Genomic DNA, 23,756 nt, shown 5'->3' with positions numbered 1-23,756 from the left:
TCTCAGTGAGAAGTTTTGTATCTCTCTCCAGCTGATGGGAAGAAATGTTCTTGGAGAATCAAGTCATAGACCACTGTAAAGCTAGCAGCAATTTGACCTTTGTGTGGGGCGAAGCGGAAAGGTTAATATTTACGGCAGAAATGGAGGCGTGTCAGAATCTACACCCGAAAAAATGAAGATAAACGAAATTAGCATACTATTATGGGAAATATGTTTATAATTTAGGAAAAATAACAATTATATAGCAAAAAATAAATAATAAAAGCTTGAAAAGGTATGAAAAAACAAAAAAAGTGAAACGAATTTTATTTAACTTCCTTCGAAAAAGCAGATAAGCTATATAATTTTAAATCCAAGCAAAAATCCCTCCCGCAGAAGAGGCATTCGATTTTATTATTTATTAATAAAGAGGTTATGTTAATTTTTTCCCACAACTAGAACCTAAGCCTTTTTTTATTTTAGAATCTACGTTATTCTCATAGCGAAAATGCCCTTTTTTGGAAAAATTACGTATAACGAAAAAAGTTAAATCTAGCCAATTTTAAAAGTCCAGCAGCACACGCTTCCGCACAAAAGACATTCGATTTCATTATTTGCTATTAAAGAGGTTTACCTGAAGTTTTTCACTCAACTAGAACCTAAGCCTTTTTCATTTTAAAATCAAGAGTATTCTCATAGCGAATATGGCCTTGTTTGAAAAAAATACGTATATATATTGACAAAAGATAATTTAGTCAATTTTCAAAGCCCAGCAGCAGCACACCCTCCCGCACAAGAGGCATTCGATTTGAATATTTCATGTTAAAGAAGTTTATTTGAAGTTTTTCACACAACTAGAACCTAAGCCTTTTTTATTTTAGAATCTACGTTATTCATATGGCGTAAATGGCCAACCATCCACAGCCGGTAAGCCCATATGGGCTTTTCAACGCTATTAAGGCTAGCGCATGGTAACCTACTGTTGCTATCGCTCTTAGCTGTTTATTGACGTAATGCCCTGGTATGAGAGAAGCGATAAAACCTTCCAGCCGTGACGCAAAGTGCGAATCGTATAAATAGCGTGGATTTCAAAATTGCCTGTCAGACGTCTGAAAATGTCGAGACTCAGCTCAGACAGGAAATACTCCTTTATAACGACTTATTATTGTTTTAGCATGTATTTTCAGTCATACTAACTATCCCTGATCATCCCTGGCGCTGTGTTGTTTTGATAAATATGATTTTGACTGCTCCATAGTTGGCAGAGGTATGGAGGTTTTTGTATGTAAAAAAAAACGTAAAATTAATGGTAATTTCAACGCGTAAATGTGCGTATGGGATTGTTTACGTCGTTCTACGCGCATTTCCGTCGAAAAAATTTAATTTTTTTGCATTGGGGGTGGTCTGTGCAGTAATAATAAGAGCTGTGACGTCATCAATATCGGTAATTTGACCTTGAACTTGACAATACTGTAAATACAATTGTGAATTTCAGAGTAATAACCATTTATGCTATAATAGTCGTTTTGGTATTGTTATGTTAGGAAAAACTTGACGAAAACGTTGAAGAAAAAATTAATTAATTAGGAATTAATTATTAACCCTCTACTGTACACAGAATATCTCAAAGTTCAATTTTTTTTTAGAAATTTTTAAAATTTTTTTGCAAAAAATTTTTTTCGATGAGTGTGTTTTAAAGATATATTGCTGAATAGAACTCTAGCAGACGATTTCAAAAAGCCATGAGTTAAGATTTAGGGCTTAATGGTTGACAAAAAAAATAAGTTTAAAAATACCCATAAAATGGTCAGGGATTTGAGCTGTCCGAAGGTTAATTGGAAATATTACGTATAGCCAAAAAAGCTAATTTAGTCCATTTTCAAAGCCTAGCAGCACACCCTTTCGCACAAGAGGCATTCGATTTGATTATTTCATGTTAAAGAGGTTTATCTGAAGTTTTTCACACAACTAGAACCCAAGTCTTTTTTATTTTAGAATCTACGTTATTAATATGGCGAAAATGGCCTTAATTGGAAAAATTACGTATACAAAAAAAGCTAATTTAGTCCATTTTCAAAGCCTAGCAGCACACTCTTCCGCACAAGAGGCATTTGATTTGATTATTTCATATTAAAGAGGATTACCAGAAGTTTTTCACACAACTAAAACCTAAGCCTTTTTTATTTCAGAATCTACGTTATTCTTGTGGCGAAAATGGCTTTTTTTTTTAAACTGACGTTTTGCGAAAAAAGCTAATTTAGTCCATTTTCAAAGCCTAGCAGCACACCCTTCCGCACAAGAAGCATTCGATTTGATTATTTCATGTTAAAGAGGTTTATTTTAAGTTTTTCACACAACTAGAACTTAAGCTTTTTTTATTTTAGAATCTACGTTATTCTTATGGCGAAAATGGCCTTATTTTAAAAAATTATGTATTGCGAAAAAAGCTAATTTAGTTCATTTTCAAAGCCTAGCAGCACACTCTTCCGCACAAGAGGCATTCGATTTGATTATTTCATGTTAAAGAGGTTTATCTGAAGTTTTTCACACAACTCGAACTTAAGCCTTTTTCATTTTAGAGTCTAAGGCAGCGGTTCCCAAACTATGGGTCGCGACCCACTGGGGGGGTCGCAAAAGGAATCTTAGTGGGTCGTGAAAAGATGTAGAAAGCTTTGGATAATTATACTGATTATTAGGATCGGTAGCGACTGGAATACGTAAATCTTCAAAATAATAAAAGAAATTAAATTTAATTTAAATTCTAATCTGTGAAAGTTTCCTTTTTAAGATCTTTCCAAAGGCACAAAAGTTTGCTGCACAAAAAATGACCATGTGGCTTTTTTACGCATAGCAGTTTTGTACACTGTACAGCACTTCTTACCGTGTTTCCTCGAAATTTAAACAGGATTTAAATTTATTTTCTTTTGAAGAATATCACTATGGTTGTTTTTGGAAGAGGTCTTTTGTGTTCATTTATCAAAAATAAAATCACATTGTAGAAAATCACAAGATTTTTTACTAAACATTATATAAAAACCGACATCCATTGTTTCTATTTGTATTTCTTATACAAAAATCAGGTAACAAATATCATAATTGTGATATCACACGATCTTGAATAGTCGTGTGATCTTCACCTTACCTCAGGCCAATGAACCTTTCCTCTCCCACACATTTTAAATTTATTTTAAGGGTAGGGTTTAATTAAAATCATTTTGAAAATTCAAATTATTATCTTTTTTTCAGGCCAGGTGCTATTTTCGAGGAAACACGGTAGTTTTGCAATGATTAGCCATTGCTGTGTTCTGTGTTATGTCATAAAAAAAAATAAAAAAAATTAAAGTTAAGTGGGTCGCCATAAGCTGTGGTAATAAATAGTGGGTCCCAACTCTGAAAAGTTTGGGAACCACTGATCTAAGGTATTCTCGAAACCAAAAAGAAGCTTAATCGGAAAAATCACGTATATATAGCAGAAAAGGGTAATTTTGAACTATATTTAGATGTATCTATATGTCGGTACCGGCAATATCGGCGGCATTCGTATCAATATCGGCTAAATGTATAGCCCCTTATTTCCCATTTGATTCATCTTATCAAAAACGTGGTGAAAGATGTGTTAGATTCGGGTATTCACTCCTCACAATTTAATTCTAATGTGACGTTGACCTTACGTAATTTTTGGTACATCAGCAATCTATGCCAAAATACTGGATCAGGTTTTGCAAATGCGGGAATTATATTGTGTAATATTCATTTCTATATTCATTCCCGATACATTAGTACAGTGGTTCTTAAACTGGGGGGGCGCGAGAGGTCACAAGATGGAATCGGAAATTTACATATAACGGCTCCTGAAACGGTCTTCGCGTTCGTTAAAATACCGGCTTTTTCGCGGTATAATAAATTTTTCTGTCGCGTAATAACTACAAGAATTCAAAATGTCTCTCTATTTTAATTCATTTGTGTTCAATGTAACTCGCGGTTGCGAGTTTTGACTCATGTCAAAATAAACTCATTACCGATCTACAATACCGCGCCAATCCGCGGACATCTTAAAGTGTGATCAACTGCCCGATTATATTTAATTTTGATATATATTGCACGCATGCGAATTCGTTGTCTTCATTAGAAAGATCTGGTATAATATCCAAGAAAGTATACTTAATTTAGTACAATTACAATACATATTCATCGACTCGAAAACCCCGCGGTACGAATCCTGAGTCAGTCCTCGAGAATACGCCAGTCGTTATAAGAGCCGACTTTGTCAACGAATATGTAATGGTTTTCGTGTTGAATAAAATATTCAATCCATGACCGATATACTCATTTAAAATGGTTGCTTTATTCATTTGATTGTGATAAGTTAAATCTGCGATTGCGTTGATAAAATAAAAGCACCACTACTCCAAAATACCGCGGTAATCCGCAACCATAAAAATGTGTGGCAAAGTGCCCGATTACATTTTGTTTTGATTTATATTCCTGCCAATTTCACCATTATGAGCTGTCCCTGCAACTCTTGCTCCGCTCTATCGCAATGCTCGATTAATTTTAACATCGTTACAGAAATTCCTTAGTCTGCGATAAAATCCCGCGGAGTACAATATATTTCAAGTCGGTAGTTTTAGAACACTACTGGTGCGCCGCAGGCACAAGGAATTTATAAGATTTGCAATGTCTAAGAAAGTGTTTTTAATCTGTCGTGGTCCACCCCAAAACAAAACTCATGATGTTTTCCGTTTTATTTTTAGTATTTTATAACTCGCTTTTACAATAAAGAAATATTTGGTTGCAGATTCACTACTTTATTCTATCTTCAGCATCTCGTCGCTAATGATTATATAATAAAAACTAACTCGTTTTCCTCAGAGGTGTCATGGTTCTATTCGAAAACAAAAAAGTAATTATAATCGTCTTCGCGACACAAGAATATGTCGAGGGAAATTTCTGATTCAGGGAGAATAAACACCAAAATCAAGATTTTTACGGCTCAAATAGCAGGCCACGCTTACGAAAACACTCGAGATTTAAACAAGATGCAATCGCAAACGCCTTGGCGACTTTATTTTTCAGCGGTCAAGGGCCGGGGAAACGTCCACATGCATAATAACTATTAAAAAATGAACTGCTTTTAAATTCACATAAATTCATTTGTACTTTTCCATTTTGTTTGAAACGTTAGACAAGCCAAGAAGTCTGTAATTGTTGCTTATTTTTAACACACAGTAAATAATTTTGGCATCGCTCAATAGTGATGAATTAAACAATTGATTGAAATTTTACGCGTCTTATGTATCCATTTAAGCAGAAAATACATTAAAGCATAGGTTTATTGCGTGTTTAGTTTTACTTAAAAATTAGTTTGACTTTACCAGGTATTGCAAATTGAGGGAAAAAACGAGAATGTATGATGGCCAACCATTATTTAGCTTTATACATACGACAGTGAATGGCGAAGTTGTACTCCGAAGCGTTTTATGCCTAAACAATCCGAGCAATGACGCTATGAGACCAACACTCCTACAGCGCCATCTTAATATATACCTGTCCATCACAAAAGCATTTTTTTAAAGCAAAAATAGGGAGGGGGGCGCGAAGTTTGTAAAATTTTTCAAAGGAGGGCGCGGCTCAAAAAGTTTAAGCACCACTGCATTAGTATATTATATTCAATGACACGGGTTGTCTTCTTAGAAAGTCACAGAGAGTTTTAATCTTGTCGAGTAATACACATCGTGTATTGGTAGATAAGCTATAAATACTGTAATATAGACCTATACAAACGCCAGTTAAATATAAATGTGACAGTATGAGTATATGATATATATATATATTCCACGGGCAAGATATTCCGATATTCAGATATATTCCGATATAAGGCGATATTCAGTTAAGCGTCGCGGTATGGATTATATTACTACGCGGGCCGTAAATTGCCGACCCTTGATTTAATCTATTGAACTTCGAATATGGTATTTAAATCAATTGATTACACATAGGAGCAATTTTTGCCAGCAATTCAATCATTATGAAAGTTATGTATATATTATGCATTATTAATATTAAACAATTATGCCTTACTCTCGTTGACATAGTTTTGGGATTTGAAAAGAGTCAAATTTCATATTTATTGCTTAATCTTAAAAATTGATTGAATAAATTAAATTCTTTCGATATACTTAATTTTTTCCAAATAAGGTCATTTTCGCTATGAGAATACTCCAGATTCTAAAATAAAAGACTTAAGTTCTAGTTGTGTGGCAAATTTCAGGTAAACTTCTTTAACATAAAATAATCAAATCGACTGCCTCTTGTGCGGAAGGGTGTGTGCTGCTAGTTATCTTTAAGCAGCGCGCATAAAGCATCACGGAATGGGCACCATAGAAATTTTCATCGTTATCACAGTGTTTAATAATGTAAATCTAGTTGGTCAGACTATTTGGACCTCAACTCAATGACTCGGTTGATATTGCTTATTTCTCTTAGTTCGCGTACCATCTTGCACCTATGTATAAATGTTTGCAGGCATGAGAACTATTTACAAAAAATGTTACATAAATTGAACATAACTTAGTTTTTAATTAGCATTAGTTGTTACCGAAACCTATGCAAGTGACATGGAACACTCGTTTCGTTATATTTTCAAGCTTATATGAATACGTGATCTAACATTTTTTGTCAACATATTTGTCCTGGTCAATTTTATCAGCCGAGTATATTTTATTACGACAACGTAAAATAAAACTGCATAGGCGATCAAACCGCCGGGATGCTCTCCACTCAGTATCCTAAGTTGCCGTCAAATATATTTGAATTTACTGCTTATCGTGATGTATTTCTTCCACAGCCTGTCTATAAACCTAATCATTGTTCTCTGTGTGGAATTTAGGACTTTCCCATGTTTCACGCCACCACACTTCAATAAGCACAAAACTGTTATATCACCCTTCAATTACGGACTTTCATACGAACCATCGGAGCGTGACGGCTGCTGCCAGACACTGGAAGCTAGCAGCACTTTCAGCCAGAATATTTTTACACATTGAATATAGGTTCCACGCGCATATAGTGTTCACTTATAGGTAAATATGGAAATTGAAAATGCTGATCAAAATATAATATTGGCACGAAAATAGATGAAAAATCTTTAAACTAAAATAATACATCAAATTTAAAAAGAAATAGTGTTTAAAAAAAGACCAACTAAGCGAAAAATGAATTTCCAGGCATTCCGCAAATACAAAGTTTCGGAAAATTATCCTTTTCGGAACCTCGATTCCTCGAAAACCGCCAATAAAGGCAGCACCACGACCCATTTGGAGAAAAGCAGATACCCTATAAATTCGATATTTTTATAACAGAACAGTATCAGCACGTTTTGGCTTGACCATATATATTACCAAACATATCGTGTAATCTAAATTTTAATAACGGCATGGACGTAACAAATTTAAATTGATTTTGTATTTCAACTAAAATTGCTAGACAATGGATCAAATATAATTTTCTCTTTGTCACACATTAATACTGTACATCTTTTAAACTTGGAATACGTTGCGGGAAGTATGAAACAGCAAAAAAAAAATTGCGACTCCTAGTGGATTCTGTCCTGGATTACAAAAAATTATCGTTTTTGAAATGGCGATTTCTCGAAAACCGCCAATAAAGGCAGCACTACGACATATTCGGATAAAAGCACATACCTTATAGAATCAATTTTATTATGTCAGAACGGTAGCATCACGTTTTGACTTTGCCATATATAATACCAATCATAGCGTATACTCTTCAATTTTATGAACAATGTGGACGAAATAAATTTAAAAAGGAATTGTATGTCAACTAAATTTGCTGAACAATTGATAAAATATATATTTTTCTCTTTGTCACACATTAATACTGTACGTATATTAAACTTAGAATAAGTTTCAGAAAGTATAAAGTAATAATAAAAAAAATCTTGCGCACCCTCTTGAATTAGTTTGAGCATTTCGAAAATTATCGTTTTTGGATTGGTGATTTCTCAAAAACCGCCAATAAAGGCAGCATCACGACACATTCAGAGAAAAGCACATACCTTATAGATTCAATTTTATTATGTCAGAACGGTAGCATCACGTTTTGACTTTGCCATATATAATACCAATCATAGCGTATAATTTTCAATTTTATCAACTATGTAGATGTAACATATTTAAAAACGGTTAGGTATTTCAACTAAATTTACTGGATAATTCATCAAACACTTTTCTCTCTTGTCATACATCAAAACTGTACGTTCATTAAACTTGGAATAAGACGGCGAATCCTAAAATAACAAAAAATGATTTGACGCCCTCTTGTGGATTTTTTTCGAAGTTTTGAAAAAATAACGTTTTTAAAAGGGCGATTTCTCAAAAACCGCCAATAAAGGCAGCACTACGACACATTCGGAGGAAAGCAAATACCTTATAGATTAGATTTCATTATGTCAAAACAGTAGCAGCACGTTTTGACTTGGTCATATATAATTCCGAACATAGCGTATATTTTCAATTTTATTAACTATGTAGATGTGACATATTTAAAGACGGTTTGGTATTTCAACTAAATTTACTGGAAAATTCATCAAATACTTTCCTCTCTTGGCTATACAACAAAACTGTACGTTCATTAAACTTGGAATTAGTGTGCAAATCCTAAAATTCCAAAAAATGATTTGACGCCTTCTTGTGGATCCTTTTCGGAATTTCGAAAAATTATCGTTTTTGAAAGGGCGATTTCTCAAAAACCGCCAATAAAGAGCACTACGACACATTCGGAGTAAAGCAGATACCTTATAGATTTGATTTCATTATGTCAGAACAGTAGCAGCACGTTTTGACTTGGCCATATATAATACCAAACATAGCGTGTATTCAAACTTTTATAAAAAATGCAGACGTAACATATTTAAAAACTGTTTGGTATTTCAAATAAATTTCCTAGATAATTTATTAAACATCATTTTCCCTTGGACATATATATATACTATACGTTCATTAAACTTGGAATAAGTTGCGGAAAGTATAAAATACCAAAAAGCATTTTACGTCCTCTTGTGGATTATTTTCAAAATTTCAAAAAATTATCGTAATTGAAATAGCGATTTCTCGAAAACCACCAATAAAGGCAGCACTACGACACATTTGAAGAGAAGCAGATACCTTATAGATTCGATTTCAATATGTCAGAACAGTAGCAGCACGTTTTGACGTGGCCATATATAATACCAAAATAGCGTGTATTCTCAGTTTTAGAAACAATGTCGGCGTAACAAATTTAAGATGGATTTGTATTTCAACTAAAGCTGCTGGATAATTGATCAAATATATTTTTCTCTTTGTCGCAAATAAATACTGTACGTCTATTAAACTAAGAATTAATTGAGAAAGTTTAAAATATAAAAATTAAAATATTTCACGCTTTCTATAGTGGGTTCTTTTCTGAATTTTGAAAAATAATCGTTTTTAAAAGGGCGATTTCTGGAAAACTGCCAATAAAGGCAGCACTACGACACATTTGGAAAAAAGCAAATACCTTTTAGATTCGACTTCACTATACTATAACAGTAGCAGCACGTTTTGAATTGGCCATTTATAATACCAAACATAGCGTATATCTCAATTATTTGAATAGCGTAGATGTTCACATATTTTAAAAAAGTTTGGTATTTCAAATAAACTCACCTAATATCGTAATATTCCGTTTTCTTACTTTTTCAAACACCGATACTGTGTGTTAATTAAGCTTGGAATAAGTTGCAAATTGTATAAAACAATGAAAAATGTCTTACAACCTATATATAATTTTTTCAATTTCCCAAACATGCCGTTTTTGGAGAGACGATTTCTCGAAAACTGCCAATAAAGGCAGCAATACGACACTTTCGGAGAATAGCAGCTACATTATAGATTCGATTTCACCAAACCAGAACAGTAGCAGCACGTTTTGATTTGGCCATAATTAATACTAAACATAGCGCGTATTCTAAATTCTATAAACAATGTGGGCGAAACAAATTTTAAAAGGGTTTGTATTTCAACAAAATTTGCTACATAATTTATCAAATATCTTTTTCTCTTTGTCACACATTAATACTGTACGTCGGTTAGACTTGGAATACGTTGCGAGAAGTATAAAACAACAAAAAAACATTTACGACCTCTAGTGGATTCTTTCCAAAATTTCAACCAATTATCGTTTACAAAATGGCTATTTCTCGAAAACTGCCAATAAAGGCAGCACTGCGACACATTCGGAGGAAATAAGATACCTTATAGATTCGATTTCACTATTCCAAACAGAAGCAGCATGTTTGACTTGGCCATATACTGTATAATGCCAAACATAGCGTGTATTCTCAATTTTATGAACAATACCGACGAAACAAATTTAAAATGAATTTGTATTTCAGCTAAAGTGACTGGATAATTGATCAAATATATTTTTATCTTTGTCACACATTAATACTGTACGTATATTAAACTTAGAATAAGTTTCAGAAAGTATAAAGTAATAATAAAAAAAATCTTGCGCACCCTCTTGAATTAGTTTGAGCATTTCGAAAATTATCGTTTTTGGATTGGTGATTTCTCAAAAACCGCCAATAAAGGCAGCATCACGACACATTCAGAGAAAAGCACATACCTTATAGATTCAATTTTATTATGTCAGAACGGTAGCATCACGTTTTGACTTTGCCATATATAATACCAATCATAGCGTATAATTTTCAATTTTATCAACTATGTAGATGTAACATATTTAAAAACGGTTAGGTATTTCAACTAAATTTACTGGATAATTCATCAAACACTTTTCTCTCTTGTCATACATCAAAACTGTACGTTCATTAAACTTGGAATAAGACGGCGAATCCTAAAATAACAAAAAATGATTTGACGCCCTCTTGTGGATTTTTTTCGAAGTTTTGAAAAAATAACGTTTTTAAAAGGGCGATTTCTCAAAAACCGCCAATAAAGGCAGCACTACGACACATTCGGAGGAAAGCAAATACCTTATAGATTAGATTTCATTATGTCAAAACAGTAGCAGCACGTTTTGACTTGGTCATATATAATTCCGAACATAGCGTATATTTTCAATTTTATTAACTATGTAGATGTGACATATTTAAAGACGGTTTGGTATTTCAACTAAATTTACTGGAAAATTCATCAAATACTTTCCTCTCTTGGCTATACAACAAAACTGTACGTTCATTAAACTTGGAATTAGTGTGCAAATCCTAAAATTCCAAAAAATGATTTGACGCCTTCTTGTGGATCCTTTTCGGAATTTCGAAAAATTATCGTTTTTGAAAGGGCGATTTCTCAAAAACCGCCAATAAAGAGCACTACGACACATTCGGAGTAAAGCAGATACCTTATAGATTTGATTTCATTATGTCAGAACAGTAGCAGCACGTTTTGACTTGGCCATATATAATACCAAACATAGCGTGTATTCAAACTTTTATAAAAAATGCAGACGTAACATATTTAAAAACTGTTTGGTATTTCAAATAAATTTCCTAGATAATTTATTAAACATCATTTTCCCTTGGACATATATATATACTATACGTTCATTAAACTTGGAATAAGTTGCGGAAAGTATAAAATACCAAAAAGCATTTTACGTCCTCTTGTGGATTATTTTCAAAATTTCAAAAAATTATCGTAATTGAAATAGCGATTTCTCGAAAACCACCAATAAAGGCAGCACTACGACACATTTGAAGAGAAGCAGATACCTTATAGATTCGATTTCAATATGTCAGAACAGTAGCAGCACGTTTTGACGTGGCCATATATAATACCAAAATAGCGTGTATTCTCAGTTTTAGAAACAATGTCGGCGTAACAAATTTAAGATGGATTTGTATTTCAACTAAAGCTGCTGGATAATTGATCAAATATATTTTTCTCTTTGTCGCAAATAAATACTGTACGTCTATTAAACTAAGAATTAATTGAGAAAGTTTAAAATATAAAAATTAAAATATTTCACGCTTTCTATAGTGGGTTCTTTTCTGAATTTTGAAAAATAATCGTTTTTAAAAGGGCGATTTCTGGAAAACTGCCAATAAAGGCAGCACTACGACACATTTGGAAAAAAGCAAATACCTTTTAGATTCGACTTCACTATACTATAACAGTAGCAGCACGTTTTGAATTGGCCATTTATAATACCAAACATAGCGTATATCTCAATTATTTGAATAGCGTAGATGTTCACATATTTTAAAAAAGTTTGGTATTTCAAATAAACTCACCTAATATCGTAATATTCCGTTTTCTTACTTTTTCAAACACCGATACTGTGTGTTAATTAAGCTTGGAATAAGTTGCAAATTGTATAAAACAATGAAAAATGTCTTACAACCTATATATAATTTTTTCAATTTCCCAAACATGCCGTTTTTGGAGAGACGATTTCTCGAAAACTGCCAATAAAGGCAGCAATACGACACTTTCGGAGAATAGCAGCTACATTATAGATTCGATTTCACCAAACCAGAACAGTAGCAGCACGTTTTGATTTGGCCATAATTAATACTAAACATAGCGCGTATTCTAAATTCTATAAACAATGTGGGCGAAACAAATTTTAAAAGGGTTTGTATTTCAACAAAATTTGCTACATAATTTATCAAATATCTTTTTCTCTTTGTCACACATTAATACTGTACGTCGGTTAGACTTGGAATACGTTGCGAGAAGTATAAAACAACAAAAAAACATTTACGACCTCTAGTGGATTCTTTCCAAAATTTCAACCAATTATCGTTTACAAAATGGCTATTTCTCGAAAACTGCCAATAAAGGCAGCACTGCGACACATTCGGAGGAAATAAGATACCTTATAGATTCGATTTCACTATTCCAAACAGAAGCAGCATGTTTGACTTGGCCATATACTGTATAATGCCAAACATAGCGTGTATTCTCAATTTTATGAACAATACCGACGAAACAAATTTAAAATGAATTTGTATTTCAGCTAAAGTGACTGGATAATTGATCAAATATATTTTTATCTTTGTTACACATCAATACTGTACGTATATTAAACTTAGAATAAATTCCAGAAAGTATAAAATTAAAAGGAACATTTTTCGCACCCTCGTGAACATGTTTTAAAATTTTGAAAATTATCGTTTTTGAAGTGGCGATTAAATTCACTTAATAACGTAATATTTCGTTTTATTACTTTCTCAAACACACACAAACTTGGAATAAGTTGCAAATTGTATAAAACAATAAAAAAAATGTCTTACGCCCTATATAATATTATTTTATTTCCCAAACATGCCGTTTTTGGAGTGACGATTTCTTGAAAACCGCCAATAAAGGAAGCATTTCGACACTTTAGGAGAACAGCAGATACATTGAAGATTCGATTTGACTAAACCAGAACAGTAGCAGCTCGTTTTGATTCGACCATATTTAATACCAAACATAGCGTGTATTCAAAATTTCAAAAAACAATGCAGACATAACATATTTAAAAAGAGTTTTATATTTAAACTAAATTTACTAGATAATTTATCAAACTTCCTTTGTCTTGCTAACACATCAACACTGTACGTTCATTAAAGTTGAAATAAGTTGCGGAAAGTATAAAATATCGAAATATCTTTTTACCCGTCTTGTGGATTATTTTCAAAATTTTGGAAATTATCGTTTTTGGAGTGGCGATTTCTCGAAAACTGCCAATGAAGGCAGAACCAAGACACATATGGAGAAAATCATATAACTTACATATTCGACTTTACTATACCAGAACAGTAACAGCACGTTTTGACTTGGTCATATATATTACCAAACATAGCGTGTTTTTAAAATTTTACATCAAAATGGACGTAACGAATTTATTAAAAAGTTTGTTTTTCAACTTAATTTGCTGGATAATTGATCAAATATATTTTTTGCCTTGTCCAGTATTGATGTGTGACTGAGAAAAAATTATATTTGAACAAGTATTCAGTAAATTCGTTCAAAATACGACAGCTTTATGAATTTTTAACGTTAGCATTATTCAAAAATAGAAGAATATACTCTATGTTTGATGTTATATATGACCAAATCAAATCGTGCTGCTACTGTTCTGGTTTAGTGGAATCGAATTTTTAATGTATCTTCGATTATCCGATGCCAAAGTGTGCTGTGGCTAATGCTGCCTTTATTGGCGGTTTTCAAGAAATCGTCACTCTAAAAGCGTATGTTTGGGAAATAAATAAAAGTATAATGCGTAAGACATTTTTTATTGTTTTATACAATTTACAACTTATTCTAAGTATAATTAACACACAGTATCGGTGTTTGAAAAAGTAAGATAATGGAATAGGTGAATTCATTTGAAATACCGAACTCTTTGCCTTTATTGGCGGTTTTCGAGAAATCGCTATTTCAAACACGATTAAAATTTTTTAAAAGTAAAAAAATTCCACCAGAGGGCTTAAATGAGTTTTGGTATTTTATTCTTTCCGCCACCCACTCCAAGTTTAGACGTACAGTAATATTGTGCGACAAAGAAAAAAAAGATATTTAATTAATTATCCAGCAAATTTGGTTGAAACTCAAACCCTTTCAAATTGTTACTTTTACGTTGTTTATAAAATTGAAGAATATAAGCTATGTTTGGAGTTATATAGGACCAAGTCAAAACGTGCTGCTACTGTTCTGAAATAATAAAATCGAATCTATAAGGTATGTGCTTTTTTCCGAATGTGTCGTGATGTTGCCTTTATTGGTGGTTTTCGAGAAATCGCCACTCCATAAACGATAATTTTCGAAATTTTAAAACAAATTCACGAGGGTAGGTAAAATGTTTTTTAATATTTTATACTTTCTGAAACCTATTCTAAGTTTAATAGACATATTGACGTGCGACAAGGATAAAAATATATTTGATAATAATCCAGCAAATTTAGTTGAAATACAAACCCTTTTTGAATTTGTTACATCTACATTGTTTATAAAATTGAAAATTATACACTATGTTTGGCATTATATATGGCCGAGTCAAAACGTGCTGCTACTGTTCTGACATATTAAAATCGAATCTATAGGGTATCTGCTTTTCTCCGAATGTGTCGTAGTGCTGCCTTTATTGGCGGTTTTTGAGAAATCGCTATTTCAAAAACATAATTTTTTAAAAATTTGAAAATAATTAACAAGAGGGCGTAAAATGATTTTTTGTTATTTCATACTTTCCGCAACTCATTCCAAGTTTAATGGACCTACAGTATATATGTATGTCTAAGAGAAAAAGATGTTTGATAAATTATCTAGTAAATTTTGTTGAAAAACCAAACCATTTTTAAATATGTTACGTCTGCATTGTTTATAAAATTTTGAATACACGCTATGTTTGGTATTATATTTGGCCAAGTCAAAACGTGCTGCTACTGTTCTGACATAATGAAATCAAATCTATAAGGTATCTGCTTTTCTCCGAATGTGTCGTAGTGCTGCCTTTATTTGCGGTTTTTGAGAAATCGCTCTTTCAAAAACGATAATTTTGTGAAATTTGTTAAAGAATCCACATGGGGGCGTAAATTTTTTTTCGGTATTTTAGACTTTCCTCAACTTATTCTAAGTTTAATGAAGTGCATTATTGTTGTGTGACAAAGAGAAAAATATCTTCTTTGATGAACTATCCAGTAAATTTAGTTGAAATACAAAATCAGTTTTAAATTTGTTGTATAAACATTGTGAATAAAATTGAAAATTATACGCTATGTTTAGTATTATATATGGCCAAGTTAAAACGTGCTGCTACTGTTCTGACATAATAAAATAAAATCTATAAGGTATCTGCTTTTCTCCGAATGTGTCGTAGTGCTGCCTTTATTGGCGGTTTTTGAGAAATCGCCCTTCAAAAACGATTTTTTTTTTGAAATTCCGAAAAAACTCCACAAGAGGGCGTAAAATCATTTTTTTGTTATTTTAGGATTTGCCACTTATTCCAAGTTTAATGAACGTACAGTTTTGATGTATGACCAAGAGAGAAAAGTATTTGATGAGTTATACAGTAAATTTAGTTGAAATACCAAATCGTTTTTAAATATGTTACATCTACATAGTTAATTAAATTGAAAATTATATGCTATGTTTGGTTTCATATATGGCCAAGTTAAAACGTGCTGATACTGTTCAGACATATTAATATCGAATCTATAGGGTATCTGCTTTTCTCCGAATGTGTCGTAGTGCTGCCTTTATTGGCGGTTTTTGAGAAACGGCTATTTAAAAAACATAATTTTTTAAAAATTTGAAAATAATTAACAAGAGGGCGTAAAATGATTTTTTGTTATTTCATACTTTCCGCAACTCATTCCAAGTTTAATGGACCTACAGTATATATGTATGTCTAAGAGAAAAAGATGTTTGATAAATTATCTAGTAAATTTTGTTGAAAAACCAAACCATTTTTAAATATGTTACGTCTGCATTGTTTATAAAATTTTGAATACACGCTATGTTTGGTATTATATTTGGCCAAGTCAAAACGTGCTGCTACTGTTCTGACATAATGAAATCGAATCTTTGAGGTTTCTACTTTACACCAATGGTGTTGCAATGCTGCCTTTATTGGAGGTTTTCATGAAACGACCGTCTTAAACGACGAAAATTCAGTCATTTTTAAACAACTCTCAAAATAGTATATGCACTGTAATAGTCGTTTTAGCTTGTTTACTATATATTAACAATACGAGTAGTGTAGTTAATGATTGTTTTGCTTTATTTGCTATTGTAAAACTAATCAAAATATACACTTTCTTTTAAAAATCATCGGGAACATTTAATTTTACGCGTGGGTATTTTCTGCGATTCTGTCAGTCACAATTTCGTGATTTGCTGCTAGCTTCACAGGGGTCTGTTTTTCACCTCACTCTTGGGGGACGCGGCGGTTTCGCTTTTCATTCGCGAGTTTGAGCTGTTGCTTGGTTGAGGGTCAATGTTGCACCTGGAGTGTACTGGATCAGGTGGAACTCGTAATATCTTTTTCGAAGGTATAAAATACGGTACCGTACTATATATACTATGCTGACTATATTAGATAGGATGTCCGGCTACCAGTACTGCAGTACCTGGTAGCACTGAAGTCCGGTACCGTATCTGCCATACAGTTCTTCAAGTTGTGTCAATGTCACTGCTTACTACCGCGTTTCCTTTTCGAAGGTATAAAATACGGTACCGTACTATATATACTATGCTGACTATATTAGATAGGATGTCCGGCTACCAGTACTGCAGTACCTGGTAGCACTGAAGTCCGGTACCTGCCATACAGTTCAAGTTGTGTCAATGCCACTGCTTACTACCGCGTTTCCCCGAAAATAAAACCTTGTCCGAATTATGAAAATTATTGTAATATAAGCGCTTTAATGATAGTCCATACCTAAATTAGAAGAAATTGTAACTTGCTGGCAAATTTGTGGAGCGAAATCACAGGCTGAAAGACGTCTGTTTGCTGTTGCTGACTTGACTACATAAGGTGAATATAAGTTGTAATCGGAAACCTCACAAAAATACAGTATGACAAACCTTTCAAAATAGCATTGGGCCTAAAGACTCCAATCATTAAATAACAAAACATGTCGATTCTAAACAATCATTTATTATAGTATATATTTCGATACAAGGTGAAATGATACAAAGTTTCGAACACCGATATGACATCACTGTTTAACATATATAATGTTCGTTGCCGTTTTGATTTTATATATTAGAATCTGAACCTATATATTATTTACATTAAAAACATGAACTATGACAATAGACAATACGTTTATTTCGTTGTGCCAGAAATCACAACACAAGTTCACAACAGATAAAAAATTATGCATTACAGTAACAGATTTCATTGCAATTGACAGGAAATCGCGAAGGACCAGAAATGGTCATCATAAGTCAGCGACACCTAGATTTAAGACGAGTCAGAGAAGTAGAAATTGCAATTAAAAAAAGCAATGGATACAAAGAGATAACTTAGTCATTCAACAAATTACCAACAAAACAGGGAGTGATATAAATATTCATATACGGTAGCATTTGGGAGAGAGAAAAAAAACATAAGGCGGGAAAATTCAGTGATTAATTTTTTTTTATCTTTGTTCATTTCGTCATGCAGGAAATAATACACAAATTCAAGGCACAGCGTATAACAATACAGAAACGGATTTAGCGGTAATTTAAAAGCAGGTGGCTTTCATCGCAAGAAACAGAAGGGGTCATCATAAGTCTGCGACACCAATAGGCTTGCACGTAATTTACGGATTTACGGAATTACGGAATTATTTCGAGTTACGGAAGCGAAGTTACGAATTACGTAAATTCGTAATTATTGGTGGAGCGCTTTCGCGATTGAAACGAGCTCTCTTCAGAGCAGTCAATTCCGTCGATTGTAAAAAATTAAAGTTTAATAAGTAGAAGAAGTTAGAGTTCCGGTATTCGCAGCCGTTTTTCTCTCTCTTGTTACTCAGATGGAGAAGGCATAACGCGTTGCCATTTACTAACCTATTATCAACTTATCTAGCATGGCAAATGTACATATTAAGCGTAGATATGGGATAGAATTGTGTTGAGACCGATGGACGCGAACACACCTGGTTTCAACTTCTTAGGGTGAAATGACTAAAGAATGTAAGAGATCAACTTACCAAACATGGTCTATTTGTAAATGCCGTGATAATTAATGTCACGCTTATCAAACAGCAATATGACGACGGAAGAGAAATTGCGTAATGAACCAACGCAACTTAGTCTTTTCGGCACCGGTAAAGCGATTCAGACGGCAGAGAAACAACAAAAAGACGGGATTTCCCGTGTTTATTCTGCGCGAGATCCATTTTCTATAACAAAATCTTGATGTTCTGTTACCGGTTTTATCGTTATATATCTGTCCGGACTTGGCCTTGTTTTCACAATGCCTCGCACTATTTCTGCCAAATATGTCTTTACAAAATCGTTAAGTCTTTTTCCAAATGCGGCAACTTATTTTGATTTATCGTCGACTCAAATACCACCGGCACTCGACCAAACTTGTGTCAATCTTAGCCGATAGGATTGTCGACTTGAGTTAGAAAAGTAAATTAATATTTTCGTGAGTGCAAAATAAATGTCACAAAATGCATTGTTTTGCATATAACTGTGTATTTTCGGAGAAGGCATGTCATATAAGTACGGTATTTAAATTATGCGCAAATAATTAGTATTTGATCTAAATTTATCGCAAATAATGTTATAACATTTAGGCCGCGAAATGATTGAATGTAAAATGAAGCATGGTAATCGGAATATCGTCAATAAGTCGGCATCAATAATTATTATAAAATGCTAACTAGGTAGTAAAGTCGGATAATGTAAAAAAACGGTACAATAACAAGTCTTCGTCGCGAGGCAAGCGCAAGTATAATCAAACGAGAGAATACGCTCGCCGTTGATTTATAAATTAGAAACCCGGAATTTTTATTTAATACGAAACTCGTATTAATACGTTAATACGATTTTAAAAAAGTCAACTATCTTTTCATAAATATATTACCACTTACCAGTGTTGGTAATGATGAAATTGATCGCATAAAATTGGGTGATAGAGTTGATAAAGGAAAATCAAAGCTAACACAAAAGATAAAAATCAGAATAAAATTAATTTGAATTCACTCCTTGATATTTGTCTTTAGCATCTGTCGCCGGCGTGTAGTACTGGCGGAAATATGAAAACCAAACTGTCCCAACTGTCGATGTCCCATTCGGAATAGAAGTGGATTAAATTGGTTGTTAAGATAGTTTTAAAAGTGTGAAAAAAATATCGCAATTACGGGGTCATTACGTAATCGATTTGGCCGTAATTACGGAATTGATTTTTGTCAATTACGTGCAAGCCTAGACACCAACATTTGAAATGAGTCAAAAATTGAAATAATAAAAAAAGGTAACGGTAGAGAATACTGGTCATTCGAAAATATTGTCCAACAAGGGGAGGGAGGGTAAAGATTCCTGTGAAACATCACATATAATTTTAGAATGAATAAAAAAAAAGTCTGGGAAATACAATAAGACACAGTAGTTTTGAGGGAAAAAAAACGATTTAGCATATCAATTTCCTGAACTTCTGTATAATGGCAACTATTAAATATTGTCACTTGCAACATCAAATCGAACTATATTTTTTATTTGCAGAAGAATAAATAAATAAAAAATTACAAACTTTTAGGTACGAATGCGAAAGCAGAATTCATACTCCATGTACATCCAACATATGAGATTTGAAAGTGAGAAGAGAAAATGATGCAGTTTAAATCTGACTGTGAAATAGGAAGAACAGTCTCGGTGAACTTATTGCCACCAACTAACAAATGTCAGCCGGGCCATCAAATATCCAGAGAACAGAAACATATTCAAGCCTTATAAGTCTAAAGGTTATTGCATGAGTAATAAAAAAAATTTAGAATGAGATGATTGAGGTATGTCATATTTGATAAAGCAAAATCAATTCATCGCGACTGTAAAAGCTATCATTTTCATTCCCAAAATTACCACCATTTTACACAATTCATGATTTGTTCGCTGTTCTACATAGGTAATATATTCAAAAATTTGCATTGCACCTTATTCATCATGTATGTTTTTCTCAATATATTCCAGATGGTGATTATACAATCACAAAAAGAGCTGTGGTGAAGTTCAAACAAAGTGTACCCTTGCTAAGCATTCTTGGTTGGGAAAGTTGAATTGTGTTCTCATGTTGTTGCAACTTGCAATATATTTTGAACCTACTTATGTTGGGAATTCTAAATTAAGAAAAATATTATTGTGTACAAATTTGAATAAGAAATTGTTTCTTTTTTAATGCTGTAGCAACCAAAGCCAGTGTAATAAGACCAGATCCCAATTTATTGTAAATTTGAGACATAACTTTCTTCGAAAATTTAAGTCTACCTTTAATTTCAAATGCTATTCACTTATTAATTTCTTGCATATCACCATTATTGCAATTTATACAAATCAACTTATGTAAAATTTCATTTTTAATAAAGATAAAAAATATCATAATTATTGTTGTGTGTTCGAGGGGTGCGAGTTTGACATCCTCTGGTCTACCGTGCTGAGAATGCATTCAAATGATATCCAGGCTTCAGCCCCGATCATCTATTAAACAAATTCCACACCCAGTAGGGCATTTATGCAGAGTCCCAACAACTTGTGGGATCATTCCTTTTCCTAATTTTCAATTGTAATCTTCTTATTAAAACATGATTGGTACCTAATCAAGGGTGAAATTTCCTTTCTTGATAGCTGCTTTCTCCCTCCACTCAGCGAGACATATCTTGATGTGAACGTGTAGTAGAAGTAGACTGTAGAGCAGGGTCGTCCAACCTTTTTAGCCGAAGGGCCACATGTAGTTTACTAATAATTGCGCGGGCCATTCAATATGGCCTTATGTTCTAGTTTGGCTACACTGATTACAGGTTATTGAAAAAACAAACAATACCCGCACACCGAACTTTCACAATTACTTGATGTCGGTGCCCATAATAATATAATACATAATATACATTGTCAATCTGAGAATGGCTTCGATTGTTTTGCGATAACGTTATAATATACAGAGTAGTAAAAGACCAAGTGTGTAAGCGGCTATGGCATCTTTATTTATCGATATATCCTCCCAGTTGTTTTCGATTTAAAATAGCAATAATGGCTAGTTTGAAAAGGCTGGCAGAGTGCATTTCAGTAAAAAAATCAAATCGTTTGTATCACATCTTTGTATACTACATCATTCGAAAAATAGCACTACTTCAATTTTTTTATTCAATTCTGAAAAATACAGCGCGGGCCACTCGAAATGCTTCTGCGGGCCACATATGGCCAGCGGGCCACGGGTTGGACGACCCTGCACATGGAATTACGCAATGACATGGAAGGTCGTTTCAAGAATCTATTTTATTCGGAGATTTCGGAAACCCAGATTGACCCATTCAGTAATATCTGCAAACACGGAGTTCTTGAGAGGGAACATCACATTGCAATACAATTTTGAACTTATCAAAAGTTCAGTGTTTTATATAAATCGTTTTGAATTAAACCAAATTAAAATATTTGGTCAAATTTTCTCACACTCATGTGCCATAACCACGTTTCTAGATGGCAGGAGGCACCGCATTGGACATAGTCAATGAAACATAAGAATGTTCCTGACTAAAATTAAGCCAGATATTGATAAGCTGTTGGCGTTTCAGTAGGCTTACCCATCTCATTAGACTTATGATAAATGGAGAACAAATTCTACCTAATCAGTTTTTTTATTTTTATTTGTTTTTACCAATCATTTTATCACCTGTTATGTTTGTTATGGAGTCGAAATAGAGGACTTGCACGGGTCACGTGACTTTGTTACTGGACGGCAATAAAACAAAAACGTCCATTTGGCTCCTGTCAGTTGCAAGTAGGATGATATGTTTCCGTTTTGTTTTGTTTTTCGAAATGGATCTTCAGTTATATTCCACTGTTTTCAAAAGATCCGGAACGTCGCGCAATGTGGATATCATCTATTGGCAGGACTGCTTGGTGTCAAGTCCAGAAGCCATCTCACTTGTGTTTCACTGTTTGCTGACAGCACTTCGTTGATGGTGAGTCATCATGTGCCGTTATCAAATTTTTAAATATTCATAAGCTCCCTCATTTCAATGGAAAGCAGATGACAAACTACTGTTATTGGTAGACCTAGGCGTAGGCCTACTTGCAGACTTGACTCGTGTAAGGTAATAATCAATAATTGCCATAAGGTATTGTTTTCCTAGTTAGCAGGTAATCTATCAGTAGCCTAAGTGTGAAAAGTTGAATAGATAACTAAAGTTTAACGCCAGTGCTAATGCAAAAAATAACCAGAATTCAATTGAATTCTCCATCTAAGAATACGCTCGCCATCGCATCTCTGATCCCCCTGGGAGTTTCACAGGTTCCAATCCCATGCGGGGATAGTTATGTGCGAGGGGATTGCAGCTCTCCTCCCACTGAGGGTGGTTCACACGACCGCTGGTCGATTACGACATCCCCCACCATCAAGTATATGCTTCTAAAACAAATAACTAGCTAACTAATCCCGACATAGAATGGTAATCGTACGACGTTGCACCTTGCAATCTGTCCCCAACCACAGATAAATTCTATCCTGAAAACTACCCACATTGGTAGGCATAGTTGCGTTTTAAATAGAAAGAAATTTTCATTAATGGTCAGAAGGTGTTGTCTGATTGTTTTGTTAGTTAGCAGGTAATTTATTACTGATCTGATACACAAACTTGGCACTTTCAAATGATGATTAGTGTTTAATTTATTTTCAGGAAAAAGGGAAGATAACCCATTATCAGCTGCTTATATGTCCCATCGATTTTTGAATTTTCGCCATCCCCAGAGAGGAAGAGAATAGTTAGAAAAAGGGGGATTTCGAAGAAAGGCAAAAGGCAGGACCATTTCAACAAATTGTGTTAACTTATATGCGTTGCAATATTAATTTGCAGTTGTTAGCATAAACATTTAATGTGTCTTTCGACTAGACCTACCACACTTTAAGAAAAAGCTGCCTACACCCCTTTTCACTAGAACCATAATAGGTACTGTAAAATATTTGATAGAAATTACCCCCGAGGCATCATATCTTCTATTTGAAAGGGCTGTGGAGGCAGATACATATTTTACTCTAAATTATGGAATGTTACTTCCAGGTTATCTTATCCTTGC

At 33.5% G+C, this 23,756-nt stretch overlaps 1 long non-coding RNA gene across 1 annotated transcript; it reads left to right on the top strand.

Annotated features, from left to right (window-relative positions):
* The first annotated feature begins 16,891 nt into the window (after positions 1–16,891).
* LOC144422906 (uncharacterized) lies at positions 16,892–21,389 on the top strand. The gene is made up of 3 exons (XR_013475436.1): positions 16,892–17,023; positions 20,230–20,434; positions 20,661–21,389. It is a non-coding gene; the product is annotated as an uncharacterized LOC144422906 (long non-coding RNA).
* Positions 21,390–23,756: the final 2,367 nt, after the last annotated feature.

Source organism: Styela clava, chromosome 5 (assembly GCF_964204865.1).
Source record: "Styela clava chromosome 5, kaStyClav1.hap1.2, whole genome shotgun sequence".
Classification (NCBI taxonomy): Eukaryota; Metazoa; Chordata; class Ascidiacea; order Stolidobranchia; family Styelidae; genus Styela; species Styela clava.
The sequence above is the reverse complement of the archived record's forward strand: the minus strand, read 5'-3'. Positions and strand labels throughout refer to the sequence as shown.